This window comes from Astatotilapia calliptera, chromosome 3 (assembly GCF_964374335.1).
Source record: "Astatotilapia calliptera chromosome 3, fAstCal68.1, whole genome shotgun sequence".
In the NCBI taxonomy this organism is placed as follows: Eukaryota; Metazoa; Chordata; class Actinopteri; order Cichliformes; family Cichlidae; genus Astatotilapia; species Astatotilapia calliptera.
In genome coordinates, this window is record NC_137424.1 from 1,591,171 (window position 1) to 1,609,736 (window position 18,566).

The window sequence follows — 18,566 nt, forward strand, 5'->3', positions numbered from 1 at the left end:
CACACAGAAAGGTCAACAACTATTTGAGGCATATTTACCTCACTGTCACCAGCCCCACAGCAAACACATACAGAACGACCGTCAGCAGGAGTCAGGTTTCAGTCAGGCTTTGGACTGTACAGCTCCATGTCCACTTACCTGGAAGAGAAAAGACAAATTAAGTAGTTGCTTAAAAAAACAAAATTATTTCTTATAATAGTAACTGGTGAACTAAGTACCTGCTACCATCACAGATCATCAAAAACAAGTGCACAGACAGTGGCTGCGATGTACATTTTTAATTGTTTGTAACACTTGGATTCACTTTAGTTCTGTTTGTTACGACAAAAACCAATCCCAGCACAGGCAGCAGCACCCATAGGCGTGTTGTTTGTGTCACTGGCAGCTATAAATAACAGCAACATGTGAATGGAAGTCCTATTCTTAGGCTCTGCACTAAAGGAAAAGCCATAAACTGCAGTGTTCTTGATATGTTCCCCCAAACATACAAAAAATCTAATCCCATTTTAAAAAAATGATAAAAAGAAAAGAAGATATACAAACATCAAACGCCATAAAATGCTCTGAACAGACAAGCTTCCACATGACATTTTACCTTAATGCAGTCACACGCTCGCTCCCTAAACGGAGACTCACTTGATTCAATTTTAAGAACTCCCTGCAGTGTGACCGATCCTGGAAGCTTCACTACATCTGTCTAAGACAGAGAAATCACTCAAGGACATGGGCCCTGGCCCCCTTTATAAAGGCCCCTGGCCTCAGACTATTCTGTAAGTAGGGGACTGCACTGAGATACCAAACCAGCTTATGAAATGTGACAGTGTGATTGTGTTTAGTACAACTACAAGATAGAACCGATTAGTAATAAGAGCTAAGTAAACTTTATGCTTTATAAGTGTTTGCAGTGCTATGAGATGTAAAAAAATAAACCGAAATACACTTAAATACAAGTACTGTATTAACTATTATGTAAAATAAACTACAGAGTGCACTCTGCAAAGTGTGTTTGCAGGGCAAGAGATGCAAGAATGCATGACAGAGGAATAGAATAGCTTTTATTGTCACTGTTACAAGAACAATGAAAGGCTGTTTGACATCTCTCCATGTGTGTGAAGTATTTACACAATCACAGACAAATTTACATTTACACAAGAAAGCTATGTACAAGTTATACATGCGCCAGCGTTCACTCAACCGGAAGTGAGTGCAGAAGTGGTGCGACTGGCTGCCGCTACTCACCGGCCGCCACTCACCACTATCGCTAAACGTTAACGCTACTGGACTCTGGACTTCTGTCCTACTCCTGTTTCTAAGGCCCACCGGTGTCCCTACCCAGCTGTTCCTGTCCATGATGTGGCCTTTCAGGATCTATGTACTCTCAGTGTGGGTCTGGATCCTTATGTCATCGATCTACCGACTCGGCACTGGACTTCATCAATATACAGCTGATGAGCTCCTCCGGCTCCGCTTCTCTTTAGCTGCTCCGCCGCTGGCTGCTCTTCATTTCCACACGGACATTGCCTTCCTCCCTCGTCGAAAGTACGTACATCGAGGCTCCCGTCGGTATTTCCATTAGGATAATTCCAAACCAATTCAGTCCTTCTGGTCCACCTCTGGTCGCTCTCAACGGAACCCCTGCAGGTCTATTGACCACAATGTTCTGACTGGTCTGCCTAGGTCGGCTAACACTCTCATCCAGTCCGACAGTATTTCTGTCAACTTCGGCCTGCTTAATATCCGTTCGCTTATGAACAAAGGACATCTCATCCAGGATCTCCTAACAGACCGTAAGTTTGACTTTTTCTGCTTGACTGAGACATGGCAACAGCCCAATGACTTTTCGCAACTCAACGACTCCACCCCCCCGGGGTTTGTTTACACCTGCCAACCTCGCGAGTCCGGCCGTGGTGGTGGCCTCGCGATAATCTATCGCGAGAACTGGAAAGTCTCGCCGCTGTCCGCCCCTACGTACAGCTCCTTTGAATCTGCTGTTTGTCAACTTTCAGGACCTACCCCAACTGTAATAGCTGTCATCTACCGCCCCCCAAAATTTAATTCTGTTTTTATCAGTGACTGTGCCGATCTGCTGACCAATCTAGCTACTGTCTCCCCTAATATAATATTGCTGGGTGACTTTAACGTTCACGTGGATAACTGCGACCATCCTCTTACCAAGGACCTTCTATCCTGCCTTGATAGCTTCAGCCTTAAACAATACATAAACTTCCCTACCCACATTAAGGGCCACACTTTGGACCTAGTCTGCTGTTCTGGACTTACCCCCTCCATCTGTACAGCTGACGAACTGCTAATTTCGGATCATCTACTTCTCTCCTTTAATGTTCACATGACCCTCTCTGTAATTAACAATCCCCGTATTATCTCTTTCCAGAATATCAAGAATATAAATCTTGATATCCTTTCCTCTGCTTTTTCTAGCTGCTTGTCTTCTAACAACTTAGCTATTCAAGAGGACCTGGTACTTTTTTATAATCATAGCCTTAGTAGTATTTTAAATTCCCTGGCTCCACAAAAAACCAGAACTGTACTTTTTTCTCGCTCTGCACCCTGGTACACCCCTGAACTCCGGCTACTGAAAGCTAAAGGCCGACAGCTTGAACGTCTCTATAAGAAAACTGGCCTTACTATTCATAAGGATATGTTTAATAACCACGTTCTGTTTTACCAGGAATGTATTAGTCAAACCAAATCTGCTTATTACTCTGCTATTGTCTGCTCAAGTGAGAACTCTACCAAGACCCTTTTCTCACTATTCAACTCTTTTAACAGGCCACCTGATTCTCTCCCTGCTCATCTCTATTCATCTAACTTCTGTGATGCTCTAATGCTATTCTTTATTGATAAAATTCATAAAATACACTTAGACCTGGACCCTAATGCTCAATGTAGCTTCTCTGTCCTAACTTCTCCCCCTTCTCACTTCCTCTCTGTTTTTCAACTTCCATCCTTAGCTGATATTGCTGATCTCATCCATAAATCAAAGCCTTCTACCTGCCAGCTCGATCCTATCCCCACTGTCCTCGTCAAAGCCTGCTTACTCCCTCTCCTTCCCCTCATATCTGCTATTATTCACTCTTCACTCACCACTGGAACTGTTCCTGCTTCCTTCAAAGTTGCTGCTATTACCCCAATTCTGAAAAAAACTGGTCTAGATCCCAACAACTTTAATAATTTTCGTCCTATCTCCAATCTACCATTTCTCTCAAAAATCCTTGAAAAAATAGTTGCTTCACAAGTCCATCTTCACCTAACTGATAATAACCTTTACGAACAGTTCCAGTCTGGCTTTCGTCCTCTACATAGCACTGAAACTGCTCTTATAAAAATAACAAACGACCTTCTTATAGCAGCTGATTCTGGTCTCCTCTCCATCCTTATCCTTCTTGATCTGAGTGCAGCTTTTGACACCATCTCTCATCCCATTCTCCTTAGCAGATTAGCTTCTATTGGTCTCTCTCACACTCCACTAGCCTGGTTTAAATCATACCTATCTGACCGCACTCAGTTCATTCAATTAAAATCCTTCACTTCTCAGCTTTCTCCTTTATCCACTGGGGTGCCCCAGGGATCTGTCCTCGGGCCCCTTCTTTTCATCATCTACCTTCTTCCACTCGGACATATTTTTCGTAAATATAATATTCAGTTCCACTGCTACGCCGATGACACCCAGCTCTATCTCTCTACCAAACCTGACTCTACTCTTCCTCCACCCTCCCTCATCCTCTGTCTAGCTGAACTTAATTCTTGGTTCTCCTCCAACTTTCTTAAACTCAACAGCAATAAATCGGAACTTCTTCTGGTTGGCACTAAACGACTGCTATCCAGAATTAACAATTTCTCTCTCACCATCAATAACTCGCTGGTCCCTATCTCTCCCTCTGTGAAAAGCTTGGGTGTCATTCTCGATAGCACATTATCCTTTAACTCACATATCAATAATATTACACGTGCAGCATATTTCCAACTCCGTAACATTAATCGCCTCCGCCCCTTCCTCACACCTCACGCCACTGCCATTCTCATCCATAATCTTGTTATCTCTAGAATTGACTACTGCAACTCATTATTATTTGGCCTCACACAAAAATCTATCAACAAGCTCCAACGTGTCCAGAACTCTGCTGCCCGTATTATTACTAGGACTTCTTCTACCCACCACATCTCCCCAATCCTGAAGCAACTTCACTGGCTCCCGGTCAAATTTCGCATCGATTTTAAAATAATTCTGTATACATTCAAGGCTATTCACTCTCTCTCTCCACCGTACCTCTCTGACTTATTACAGATGAAGCTCCCATCCCGCTGCCTCAGATCTTCATCTTCTCTTTCTCTCTCTGTTCCCTCTGCTCGTCTGATCACAATGGGAGGGAGGGCCTTTAGTTGCTCTGCCCCTCGACTTTGGAATTCCCTACCCCCGGACCTCAGAAATATTAGTTCATTCTCTCTTTTTAAGTCCACCCTCAAAACTCATCTGTTTAAAATTGCCTATTCTTAAATTTCTGTATGTTTTAACTTTTATCTTCTATTTTTACCATTGTGTATATTTCCAGTTTTTATCTGTTGTACAGTGTCCTTGGGTGCTTTGAAAGGCGCTATTTAAATAAAATGTATTATTATTATTATTATTATTACCTGCAAACATACGGATACACTAGGGCTGCTCAATCGGATTTTAATCTCGATTACGATCTGAGCTTTCAACGATCATTAAAAATGACTGAGCTGATTATTAGCCCCTCCCTCGTGCTTCACTCTCGCGCTGCTCCGTGTGGCAAATCAAGCGCACCTCTTTCGAACACGTGTCACAACAATTAAGAGCAGCGGTCTCCAACCTTTTTTGCGCCACGGACCGGTTTATGCCCAACAATATTTTCACGGACCGGCCTTTAAGGTGTTGGATAAATACAACAAAATAAAACCAGTACCGGTACCGAAAAAAAGAAGAGTTATTCATAACACACGTGAAAAGACCCAGGAAAACCGAGTAAACGATAAAAACGATAACAAAATAACACTGAAAACCGATAAAAACCCTGAAAACCATATATTTCACACCTGAGCCTCAACTCTCGCGGCCCGGTACCAAACGACTCACGGACCGGTACCGGTCCGAGGCCCGGGGGTTGGGGACCGCTGATTAAGAGGACCCGAGGGAAGCTCGGAAAGCTAAGCAGAAGTTATTTGGAGAGGACAGTGACTGCCGTTGGTTGAACAGAGAGGTATAAAAAACTTCAGTGGTGTGGAAACTTTGCTACGGTGTCGTAGCTGCACCACAGAGCAACACTGCAAAGTTCACTAAACATAGATGTTTACATTTTTCATTTATTTCTTATACTGCAAACATTTGCACTGTTATCAGTATTTGCACTATTTTATATTATTTTTTTTGACAATCTTTAAAGTCATTATTCAACACATTGTTATTGTTAAATAAATATCGTCAAATAATCGAGATCTCAATGTCAGTGAAAATAATCGTGATTATCATTTGTGCCATAATCGAGCAGCCCTAGGATACACCCATACAAACATACACGCACACACATACATGTATGTATAAATACATGTATGCATGCGTACATAGAGACATGTCTCCACATACACATGCATGCCATGGCTCGCTGACTGGGAGTGCCGACCTGAGCTCCACAGGAATGAATCCAAAAATGTTACATTTGAATGTTTCAGATCATCAACAAAATGTTAATATTAGACAAAGACAACACAAGTAAACACAACATGCAGGTTGTAAATGTAGCTATTTATTCTTATTAGAGTTATAATTCAGCCCATCGGAGGGTTTTCAAGTCTGAACCGCCTTTTTAAGTCACAGCACCAGCTTGAATAGACCACTCAACAGCCCCTCAGAGGTGAACTAGCTGGTGTGTTTTTGGATCATTGAACACATGTTGATGACATTGATGGTCAGGGATGCAGAGCAGATGCAAAGCCACAGCAAACCACAAAGAGAAGCCCAACAAAGAACCTGGTGTCTGTATTTTTAGATTTTAAGGTTTTTTGATGAAGACAAAAACAAGGACAGCTTCCTCCAGGGAGAAGCTAGAAGCTGCCTCCTGCAGCTATAAATAGCAAGGCTTCAGGAAATCTCACTCTATATCAGGAGTATGGAAACTGATGGGATGGCGTGCACCCTACTTAATATTTTGGAGGACTAAATTGCAGCATCTCAGTCATCAATGAGGAAGTAAAGCACTGTGTACTTTAACACAAAATGATCTGGGTATAAAGTAAACTGCCTTTAATGGTAAATATTATTAATGTATTTACAGACCATAAATATTTAAACAGGCACATAGTTTTGTTCTTTAAGGTTAACAAAACCATGATAACGGCGTCTACGTTACAGGACATTTCAATGTGAATGTAAGTGCTCTATTCTTAGGAAACCGTGGCCTTTCTGTCGGTTTGGATCTGCTGATGAGCCTTTGGTCTATATAAATAGACTGACTATGGCATAATCATGACTTTTGTCATCACAGAAGTGATGGGAACATTCAAAGACTAAAAATAAAGCTGTGGAAGAGCAAATAGTGTGCACAATTCATCTGATCGCAGAGAAGCAGTGAAAAACCCACAGAAAGTAAAAGATAGACGTCCTAAAAACTGGTGCAATTCAGTATAATATCATTGCATGTTTTGTTGCAATGGAGCAAACAACAACAGTACACTACTTTGATGGGACTAAAGTATCTCACATATAACATGGATGCTGTAACATCCTTGACGTATGCACAGGAGTACAGAAGTAAAACAGCAGGAGTGTTAGCTCTACAGAGGAAAAGACATGCCTGTTACGTCGCTTACTACCTGCTTCTTGTCACCACATCGCCCGGTAGGATGGTTTCGACTCTCTCTGTAAGTGTACATCTCACTCTAGACTCTGGCTAACCCATTCTCTCCTCCCTCCGCAGCATTCCTACCAGCCCACCTATGGCTGTGCCACATCATACTGTTCACGGTAATACCGGTATAATGTTGGGCAACGATAAAAAAATGAAATATCGCGATACAATATGCCTTTGTTTTCATGCACGCATGGCCGAAAAAGCATGGTGGCGACAGGGAAGGGGGAAAGTGGATCGTTGAGTGAAACGGATGAACCAGAACTGGTTTGTAAAAATGCTGCAACGTAACTGGTTTGGTGTTTGTCCGTCAGATACACAACAAAGCACTATTTTTTTGTAGAACATGCTAGCGGGCCGTCGTTATTGCCGTATTTGTTGGACTAAGGTGCTCGGAAATCTGGGAGTAATCTGGGTCCTAAACTCCGTCCGCTTCAGGCCCCAAAGTCAAACGCACACTGCAGCACATTGAGAGTTAAAAACTAAATTCTTTCAACTTTAATAAAATGATCAGTGTTGCTGCTTTACCAGATGTAACAATTAAGTTTAACATCCAGGCATCCATGAAAACAGAATTTATTATATTTAATGGAGTTAGAAGTTAGCAGGAACTAGTGCAAGTTAGCTCGCTAGTTTTGCTAGTTACCTAAACATGATATAGCATGTTCTGACAGAGATTTCTGAAAAAGTTCAAACGTACAGCTCTGCTGTCACTTTAGTCAGGAGAACAACTGAGATAATCCATCCACAATACGAGGTTAATCATTAATATACTGCAACAACACAGGAATAGAGCTGCTGTGATAGAATACAGCATTAATGAATCAATGGTACAGAAGTGGAGGAAGCAAGAAGAATGAGTTGAATAGTTTGATTTATCTGACTGCTTTGTTTCTTGTGCCTTATAATCCCGTGCAGCTTATGGTCCGAGAAATACACATTTGACTTTTTTATTTGGCACACTGCAGTTTAATGTTGCAAAGCACCTCTTTTTAACTTCAGTGGATATTATACATGGTTATGCTCAGGATATGTCAGCACATTTCTACTGGAAATGCCTTTTGGTTAAACTTTCAGCAAGGAATTTGCATTTGCACTGTTAAATCTTTACATAGCTTTAATGCACATGAAAAACAGCTGCTTGTTTAAGTGAAAATAAATGGATGGGTTTTTTGCACTAGTAAAGTTGTGGAGTTGTATTTTGTCTCGCATCAATTATATTGTCAGTTATATTGTTATTGCAAATTTTCAAATATATGTCGTGATAAATATTTTTGGCCATATCGCCCTGCTCTAAGCAGCCCATTTAATCCAAGCCCATATGTATTTCTCTGTAGTTTGTAAATAAACATTTTCACTGCACCATCTGCTCCTGAATCCAGAATCCTCCTATGCCATGACAGAACATCTAAATCAGCAACATTTTGGACTCTTCTGAAGCACCTTCTATCATGCTGTAAGTACCTGAGAGATGAGTTGGTATCTACGGATGAAACGAAATCATTTGAAGAACTTTACATTAGCCTTGAGAATAGTTTCATAACTTGGCCAGCTCCAGGCCTCGAGGGCCGGTGTCCTGCAGGTTTTAGATCTCACCCTGGGTCTACTCACCTGAATCAAATGATTAGTTCATTACCAGGCGTCTGGAGAACTTCAAGGCATGTTGAGCCATTTAAATCAGCTGGACACGTCTAAAACCTGCAGGACACTCGTGGCCTGGGTTTGGACACCACTGCCATAACTGAATACTGAAAGAAACTACAAGTCACGATCAGCTTCCTCATCAAGAACAATGTGAGAAGTCAGTGCAGCTGAGCAGACTTACTCAGGAGGAGTGATAGAGAAGGACTGAAGAATGGCCACATCAATTCTCCCTGTGCGATAACACAGGTGGATCCTGCAAAACGAGTGTGTTGTCTCTAGTACAACACATAACAATTCTGGGTTTATCTCTGGACTCCATCTCTTTTACATCACTCTGTCAGAGGAGAGATTCAATCGGGCATACTGGGCATTTGCCCGGTGGGCCGACGGTGATTCTTCGTTTTTATGGGTCGATGGGTTTTGTTTTGTTTGTTTGTTTTGTAACGGCATGAGCAATGGAAGGTGGCGGATTGGCCAGATGCTGGACGATGTGTAAAAATAACTCTGTTGTTTGGTGGTGGCTATGGCGGAGCTTCCACAGTAAGAAGTTATGACCTGCAGTCTATCTGGGTCAGATATAGACCAAGCTTAGTTGTAGCTATTTTCGTTGTGCTGACTTTTTACTGTCAGTTCCAATAACTCGTACTGCGTGCTAGCTAGCATGACTGGGTGGGTGCTATGATGTTACTGATAGTGAACTTTATTTTGTTCATAAGGTTAGTTAGTAGAGTTGCCAACCGTCCCGTAAAAAACAGAATCATCTCGTATTCAGAGAAAATATTACGGGTTTCGTATTGAGGTGAAAAGGAACAGTTTGTCCCGGACTTCAGCTACAATGAAAAAGACACAAAGCTGGATTTATTCTGTCATTACGCTGCACAGCTGCCTCTTCTCTCATTCTCTCCCCTCCCTCTCCTGTTTCTACTTCAATCATGAAACTGATCAATGATCAGCTGATCGGCTCTCTTGTTTGTTTATCGCCCACTTTGCGCCAGAAAGAGGAAACCAGCGGATGTCGCGCTAAACAACAGCAGCACGTTTGATCAGCTGTTGTTAGAATTTATTTAATATTACTTTCTAGTATCAGCTGATGTTTGCTGGAGCCACAGCTGTAAAGCTGCTGGTCATGATGTCAGTTTGGATATGTGGTGAGAGGGAAACATGAAGATGAAACCAGGAGATGTCCTTACTGAATCATCAGAGCTGAACAGGTGATGGAGAAACAGGTTTACCTTTTAGGTGACATGAATGAGTTGAAGTTATGAACTGTTTCTGAGAGACAAATAACACCAGGATCCTTTTTTATGTAGCTGACAGCTGGTAACTGTGCAGGGGCGGGTCTAGCAAAGTGTTGCCAGGGGGCAGGTAGGGCATTAACAGGGAGAGGGGGGCACAAAGAAATACTTTCTTATTCTCATTTAAAATGTCTCGCTTTTAATAAGTAATTATCTGAATCTTATGACCAAAGTTTTTATCTGATGTAAAATGTATAGAAATCATACATATACCAACAAGACTGTACATCACTGTCACCACAGCGTTTGTTTTCATTCAAAGGCTTTATGGCTCTTCCTATAATACCTGGTGGGCCGGTCTCTAGTCAAAATGCCAATTTTTTGTCCCAGTCCCGCCATGCTCACAGCATTCCTGACTCTTTTTCGCCTGCACAAAACAGTCCCCTTTAGATTATGCCTTTGGCTACTGGGTATGATGGCTCAGCCATCCTGGTGGTCTGGCTTGGCTGTTTAAGAGGGTTTCAGCGCTGGGTGGTTTCTTCAGGCGCTTCCTACTGTTCTTGTGAGGATTGACAATACCACCATGGGGGCTTATATTAGCCATCAGGGAGGGATGCATTCATGCTAACAGCAGCAAACATTTGTCCCTGGTAACACTATCCCAGGCAGGGTGAACTGTTTCCTTGATCTTGCACTCATAGGGGTCTTCTGAATTAAATTGAATTGAGGAGCAGACACAGACTGTTTTATATGAGATCCTTCTCATGCACTTCAACAGTCTTATTCATCATCCAGTCTTAAATGATCCTGTTATGACCAATGACTGCTCGACTGTGTCAAAGAGCTACTTCCACAGTGTGGAGAAGCCATAATTCTGACTCCACGCCAAATAAAAGGGGGAAACCCTCCCAGGGATTGACACCTAACAGTTAAATAGTTAAAGGATTAAACTTCTCTTTCCTTTCTTTAAACAAAAAGATATTTTCAAAAAACTATTCAAAGGTCCCAAACGTCTTATTTCACTCAGGGGAGGAAGGCAGACGAGAGGCAGCTGTGTCATTATGGCGTTTGTATCCTGCTGCTACTGGGACCAGTTACAGTTCCTTTCACTAACACACACACACACATTCTAGTTTTGATATCTTAGTGAGGACACCTAGTTGACATGATCCTTTTCCTAGCCGCTCACTGTAACCATCAATAATGGATGGTTAACGCTCAACCTAAACCTAACCATAACCTAACTGTAACCCTGACACTAGAACCACATTGTGAGTCTCAAACCCGTGAGGCACTTTTGTCCTCATAAATGACTGTTGGTCCCCACAAGTATAGTAACATTCCAATTCTTGGTCCCCACAGAGACATCTAAACAGGTACACACACACACTTTCATGTATTTTTGTCCACAGTATAAAAGCTGTTTGGGGCTGGGAGGAATCAAGTCCGTCCATGGCAACTTTCCCCGACTGCCTTCCACATTCTTTGAGTGCTTGCCTTGTCTGCTCGCTCTGGCGCTTTAATGACTTCCTTCAAATGGTACCAACACTTCAGCAACGACTGCAACATCATTTTTTCCATCTTCACAGTCCTGGAAGCATTGGACAGTATCATCTAATACATGGAAAATATTAAAACAGCTCAGCTCACAAAAGCAGGGAAACTTTGGGTGCAAACATGTGGAGACCACTAATTCATTTACTGCATGTTGCCTCTGCTCAGTGTCTGCTCAGTAGAACATGGATCTACATGTTCACTCCTGCACTGGCCAAAGCTGGTAGTGGTACTGCTTAGACTCTTTGAGTGCTAACATTGGTGCTCCAATCATTTGGTCTGGCTCTAACGGTGTGATTCAGACTGAGCAGACCTGGTGCATTTTGAATCAAAACTGCAGAGTCATTTTACTATTATTTAATAAGGAAGAACAGAGAAGAGTCCATGACCACGTTATATCAGTAAAGATGTTGTGTCTGCATGAGAGTAGACTGTCTCTGCAGGCAGCATCACACCCAAACAGAGCAGACAGCCTGTTCATCCTGAGCTCGCCAAGGTCACCAAAGGTCAGGCGGACAAAAACCTGCAGTCTTAACAAAGCCACAGGCAAAGACACTCTTTATTATCAACTATCTAATAAAACGCAAAACAGCCAAGAAGTGAATCTGCCATGAATTTCACAACTTTACAAGCTAAGAAATAGACACTGAGCTTTATATTGATTAAATATGTTAAATAGATATTAAATTAAATACAGATCCTGATAAATGCCTCGTTAATTTTTCATCATAGAATTACTGTTGAAACAACCCCTTATCCATGTTTGATGCCCTGCAATGGACTCACAGCCAACTGTAGAAAGCAGCCCAATCAGAGGCACTTTTTCTTTGACCCAGTTTATTCTAAGTGGAGATATTATCTGAATTTCAGGAGTGGGACCACACCTCATTCTCGCCGCCTCAGTTTATATATGCCCCCTTCACCAATACCCTCTGTTCTCATTTTCATGCCCACCTGGAGCCCAGGAGCCGCTGCCGGTCCTCTTTGAGGCCTTCCCCACACTGCAGCACCAGTACACGCTCCCTCATCCATCATCGTTCATCGTAACTGAGGATGTGGTCCCAGCTAGTGAAATTGCTTGTAAAGATGTTAATGTGATAAACTCACCAGCTACTGGCTCACTGACATCCAGTACAAGAAGGCCAGGCTTACCAAAACATACAGTTTGATTTGTGCGCTCTGCTGCTGCACACAAATACTGTCCAACACAAGGAATTCAGCCTGGATTTACACTCTTCCCAGTGTCCTATGGCAGGTCAGCTCTATCACAGGCAAGGACAGCTCTGACGCTTCAGAAGTGTTATCAAAATAAATAAATAAATAAAATAGAAATAACATAGTAGTTTGGATCAAAAGCCAGACTAAAATAATAAGTTTTAAGACGCAATTTAAAAGACTGCATGGACTCGGAGAGACGAATATAAAGAGGGAGGTTACTCCAGAGTCTGGGAGCTACGACAGCAAAGGCCCGATCCCCTCTGGACTTCAGACGAGACCTCGGCTGCGTCAGGAGCATTTGATTGGAAGATCTAAGTGCCTTATTAGGGATTTACAAATGGAGGCGCTCGCATAGATAGCTGGGAGCTAAATTGTTTAAAGTTTTAAAGGTAAGCAAAAGAATTTTGAATATTGGCACGATAATCAACAGGGAGCCAACGTAGGTTGGCTAAAACTGGTGTGATGTGGGCATAATTTCTAGTTCCAGTTAAGAGACGCGCAGCTGCATTTCAAACTAACTGGAGCCGGTGAATAGAGGAAGGTGGGAGGCCCGAGTAGAGGGAATCACAGTAGTCTAATCTGGAAGTGATAAGACCATGAACGAGTTTTTTAAGGTCCTTCAAAGGGAGGTATGGCTTTGCTTTAGATATCTGACGCAGCTGGTAGAAACAGTTTTTTACCACAGAGGAGATCTGTTTCTCGAGTTTGAAAGAGCAGGAAAACACCAAGGTTTCTAACAGTGAGTGAGAGATGGCTACCAAGGGACCCTAAGGCAGTTGTTCCAGCGGGGTGTGACTATCAAAAACTAAAACTTCTGTCTTATCCTCGTTCAGTGTGAGAGACGTGACCACGTTTGGACCTCATTTAGACAGTCAAATAGGGGTTCCAGAGACGTAGAGACATCTGATGTCAAAGGGAAATAAATTTGTATGTCGTCGGCGTAGCAGTGAAAGGAAATGTTATATTTTTTAAGTATTACTCCCAAAGGCAGCATGTACAAGGAAAAAGAGAACTGGGCCGAGCACAGATCCTTCAGGCACACCACAATGGGGCAGAGGCCGAGGAGTGTTGCCCCATGGCTACGGAAAACGACCTCTCTGACAGATGAACCAAGATAAAGCTATAACTTTAAGACCAACGACATGTTCTAGAGATGAGAATCTTGTGGTCGACTGTGTCAAAGGCAGCAGTCAGATCTAGTAAAACTAAAACAATGGCCCACAGGAAGAAGAAGATCATTAAAAAGCCTAACTAACGCTGTCTCAGTGCGATGGCGAGGTTTAAAGCCAGACTGACTTTCACTGATACCGTTAGTATCAAGGAAGGACTGAAGTTGTTTTAGAACCACGTTTTCCAGAATTTTGGATATAAGAGGGAGTTTGGAGATCGGTCTGTAGTTAGAGCACTAGGGTCAAGATCCTTTTTCTTTATAATGGGTTGCACGACAGCGCGCTTAAATACTGACGGTGCACAACCTGATGACAGGGATACAATTAGTAAAAGTTGGATACAGGGACCGATAGTGTGCAAAGCTTCCTTAAGAAAACGAGAGGGAACGATATCACGGGGGGAGTTAGAGATGATCACTTATAGCTGTTAAATGAGAATAAGACAGTGGATTGAACTGTTGAAGGACAGTCAAGCATTCAGGGACTGGAACAGAGTCAGAAACTAACAACGACTCAAGATGAGAGAGACGCCCTCAGAACTTAAATTTTGTCAGTGAAATATTTAAAAAAATTATCACGAAGTACAGGAGAGGCATCCCTACAAGTAAAGGGGCAAGGGTTTATCGAGGAATTACAAATACTAAAAAGGGCTCGGGGATTATGGCAGTTAGACCAAATAATACCAGAGAAGGAGGCAGATTTAGCAGCTTTAACAGACTTTTGATACCTAGATAGACATTTACGAAGCATGTCCAGAGAGACATGGAGTTTATCTTTTTTCCATTTTCGCTCAGCGCGCCGACATCCACGCCTAAGGGCGCCGGTAGGGTCATTACGCCAGGGTTGGCGTAACAATTTGGCACTTTTTGTCCTCAGAGGTGCCACCGAATTAAGAATGTCGGCGCATGTAGTATTAAGAAGGTTGGCAAGTTCCTCCGCTGATAAATCTGCAATACCATTAACATCAGAAAGAGGAGAATCAAGAAAAGCAGCAGTGAAATGAGCAAGTGACTGAGAGCTCATCGAGCGCGTTTGCCGTAGAGAACCATCACTATACAAATCAACATTGTTAATAACAGTATTAAACAAAACCGGAAAATGGTCCGAAATCCCGAAGTCCTTAATGTCCGTGATGCAGATATCCAAACCACGGGACAGTACCAAGTCGAGTGTGTGACCTTTTGTGTGAGTTGGATCACTTACGAACTGGGTGAGATTAAACGAATTCATAAGAGCAAGGAAGTCTTTGACTAGTGAGCCGTCCTCGCAACAAACGTGGAAGTTAAAATCACAAAGAATTAAAATACGATCATAGCGTAAGACGACACTCCCCAGTAAGTCAGCAAATTCAGAAATAAAATCCGTAACAAATTTCGGGGGGCGATACACCACAGCGCAAAGAAATGAGGTTCAGTTCAGTTCCAATAACTGCACCTCGAAGCTGGGGTACATGATGACAGCGGCCGACATCGAAATTTGTTTTTAAAAACTGAAGCTGGCCCTCCACCTCTGTCAGTGGACCGGGGTGAGCTCAGAAAGGTGAATCGGGTTGGTTCTGAGAAAGAAAAGAACTCACCAGGGCAAAGCCAAGTTCAGTCAAGAATAAGAAGTCCAGCCCGGATGAAAGATTCAGCATACAGAGTCCTGAAGCTGGCAGCATGGTGTTCAGAAAACAGCCTGGGACTGGGAGGTCATTGTCAATGTCAGGAGGCACTGACTTGGCCCCCCTCTACATCAACGGGGAGTGTGTGGAGAGGGTCCACACCTCCCGGTTCCTTGGTGTCCTCATCTCTGCTGACATCTCCTGGACAGACAACATCTCAGCGGTCGTCAAGAAGGCCCAACAGCGGCTGCACTTCCTGAGAGTCCTCAGGAAGTACAAGCTGAACTCCAACCTGCTGCTGACCTTCTACCGCTCGTCCATTGAGAGCCTGCTAACCTACTGCATCACAGTATGGTACGGCAGCTGCACCAAGGCGGATAGAGTGAGGCTTCAGAGTGTGGTCAAGACAGCACAGAAGATCATCGGCTGCCCTCTCCCCTCCCTGAAGGACATTTATTCCTCCCGCTGCCTCAGCAGAGCAGCAAACATCATCAAGGACAGCTCCCACTCTGGTTTCAACGTGTTCAGCCTGCTTCCCTCAGGGAGGCGCTACAGGTGCATCAGCAAGGAGACCCACAGACCCATAACCAGCCTGAACTCACACATGATAAACACAGTTCCACCCCCCAATCTAGGACCTCTACACACAGACTACACAACTATCATCACCACTGTGCAACACTTAATTTACGTGCAGTAACCCACACTGTAATATATAGCACTATGTTTTGTTTCTATATTTGTAGATAGTGCTGCAGAACTGTGCAACTCACCCCCTTTCTTTCCCACGTCTGCACTGAATAGGAGATGCTCTGAAGCTTATTGTGCATGTGTGTAGTGACAATAAAACGCATTCTATTCTGTTTTTGTTCACATGCTAAGTTCAGCATTCAAAATCTTGGTGTAATGTTTGAGTCTTCTCTGAGTTTCAACTGTGTAAAATCTTTATCTCACTCCTAACATTTCTAAACATGGTCTCCTCTGCTGCACTGGAAGAAATTATCAATGTGTTTGTGTCATTGCATTTAGATTAATGTACTGGCCTCTGTGCTGGATTAGAGAAACCACCAAGGCTCTGCACCAGTCTACAGCTGACTCTGTCCATTCTTTTAAAAAGCAGGTCAAAACCTTTTTGTTTAAACAGATTTTCTGTTAAGAAGTTTTTGAAAATTCGTAGTTATTTATTTTTAAAACTACAGGTTTATGTTATGTTGGCACTTAATGGGTTTTTTGTGACGGTTTGTCTGTGAAAACGTCCTCACAATCACTAAAAACCAAAGAACACCACCCCCACAGTAAAGCGGTGGAAACATGGGTCACTTTTCTGCTAAGAGCACAACATGACCTCCCTGCATGGAGGGCCAATAGACAGGAGCGCGTATCGTACTGTGACGAGGAACCTTCGTCCCATGAAGATGGATGTTCAAGCATGACGATGATCCAAAACATCGTGTCGAGGTAACAAAGCAGTGGATGAAAATAAGAGTGGCCTATCGAGTCTTCCACTCATCACCTCCAGCTGGTGACGGCAGATGGCTGCCCCTCACCGAGCCTGGGGTTACTTCTTCTTCTCTGTAATGTTGTAGGGTATTTACCTTATAAATATGAAATATATAAATATGAAACATGTCAAAACAAAGCAGAGACAGCGATCAGTGATAACTGATTCTCAGTGCTGGAGATAAGGATGTACGGTAACCTTCAACATTACACATCCTGTGGACACATACTGTTTGATCTATTGTTAGCATAAAGATGCTGACAGGTGCAGATGAATGAGCCCCTGATTTCTTCAGCCTACAGCAGACAGACTGTCAGCAGTTAGCTGCAGGACTGCAGAGCGTATGCTTGGTTTCATGTTGTGTTGTTGTTTTTAGCCTGACAGATGCCAAATGATCTGTCTGATCAAACGGGCGATTGTGGAAGAACACAAGCGCTTTGTCCTCTGGAGGCTGCTGACCTTCTCTGGCCACACAAACTGCTACACACACTCACACTGACATTAACCTGTCACTGTGGTACACCACTCTATACTTCACATATCTTGGTTGTCCTCATTTACACGACAAACACTTAAATAGACACACACAGTGACACTGTACTCCACCCCGAGAGGCCCAGTGTGGCACGCTACTGGTGTGTCACATGCTCAGAGTCCAAACAGCCTCTGTGAACCCACACTGCTGCAAATATGTCGCCAGCACCTTCAGATTCAAATCAGTGTGTCATTGAGCAACAGAGGTTAGCAAAGGTGTCCCAGTCCAAATATGGTGTAACAGCAGGAACGTGTGGGACATTCCTTTCTTATGACTTCATAAACTCAGCTACTGGGAGATTAATCCAGCGTGGTGTGGCAGCTTTGATCGTAGACCAAAAATGTGCAGTCCAAAAAGATCCCAGCGTAATCAAAACAGGCCGTCCTTTGGCGTCCACCGGGCAGTGTTTTGTAAATAATGTGTGTTTATCATTTATATGGGAATATAAAGAACTAGTTTTAGCTGTTCTACATAAACAGCATATCCCAAATATCATCAAAACAGAAAATTAGAATAAGAGCTTTCAAATCTAATTTATTGGCACAATTATTTCAATTTACTTAAATGTGCTCCGAGGGCTAACAGGCTGTTTAGATCACAGGGACATGTTACATAATGAAGTAATGAATGTCATTTCTAACTGTTTGATTTTAAAAAGTATGTTTGATAAATGTGGGACAAGGACAAGCATGTAATGGGATTAGTGGGGATACATTCATGGAGGAGAGGAGAAGTCCTAAAGCTAGCTAATGAAAGGACAGCAAACTAACACAGAGGAAGAGGTCAAGGCAGAACAACAAAGATTTCTTTGCAGGGTGAGATGAGGAAGGGAGGAGAGTAACCACTGTGATCACCCAGAAGAGAATGACTCAGGTCTGTGTCCAGTCTCCCCAAATCAGCATGACACAGCAAACTCAGCTACATAAATCTCTGAATTACCAGCTGAGCCACTAATCCAGGCGGTATGACACTCGCCAAACTGCTAGTTCTGTGATATTTTACCACCGAGCATAAAAGTGCTTACAGGAAAGGCCAGGAAAGAATAAGCCATGAATACAGAGTTTAAATCATAAGAATATTTTATAACGTTTAACATTACGCAGAAGCATTTCATATTCATGAAACGCTTTCAATTAAAAGAAAACATCGAAACAGGTAATAAGGACACACCCAACATGCTCAACACCCACTTTAGTACTTCCTACTCAGCAGTTTCAATTACT

General features: G+C 42.8%; 1 protein-coding gene across 1 annotated transcript in view; it reads right to left on the bottom strand.

Moving 5' to 3' along the window:
• The window catches only part of ank2b (ankyrin 2b, neuronal), a 156,251-nt gene that overhangs the window by 132,807 nt on the left and 4,878 nt on the right, over nt 1-18,566 (bottom strand). The window lies entirely within an intron of this gene.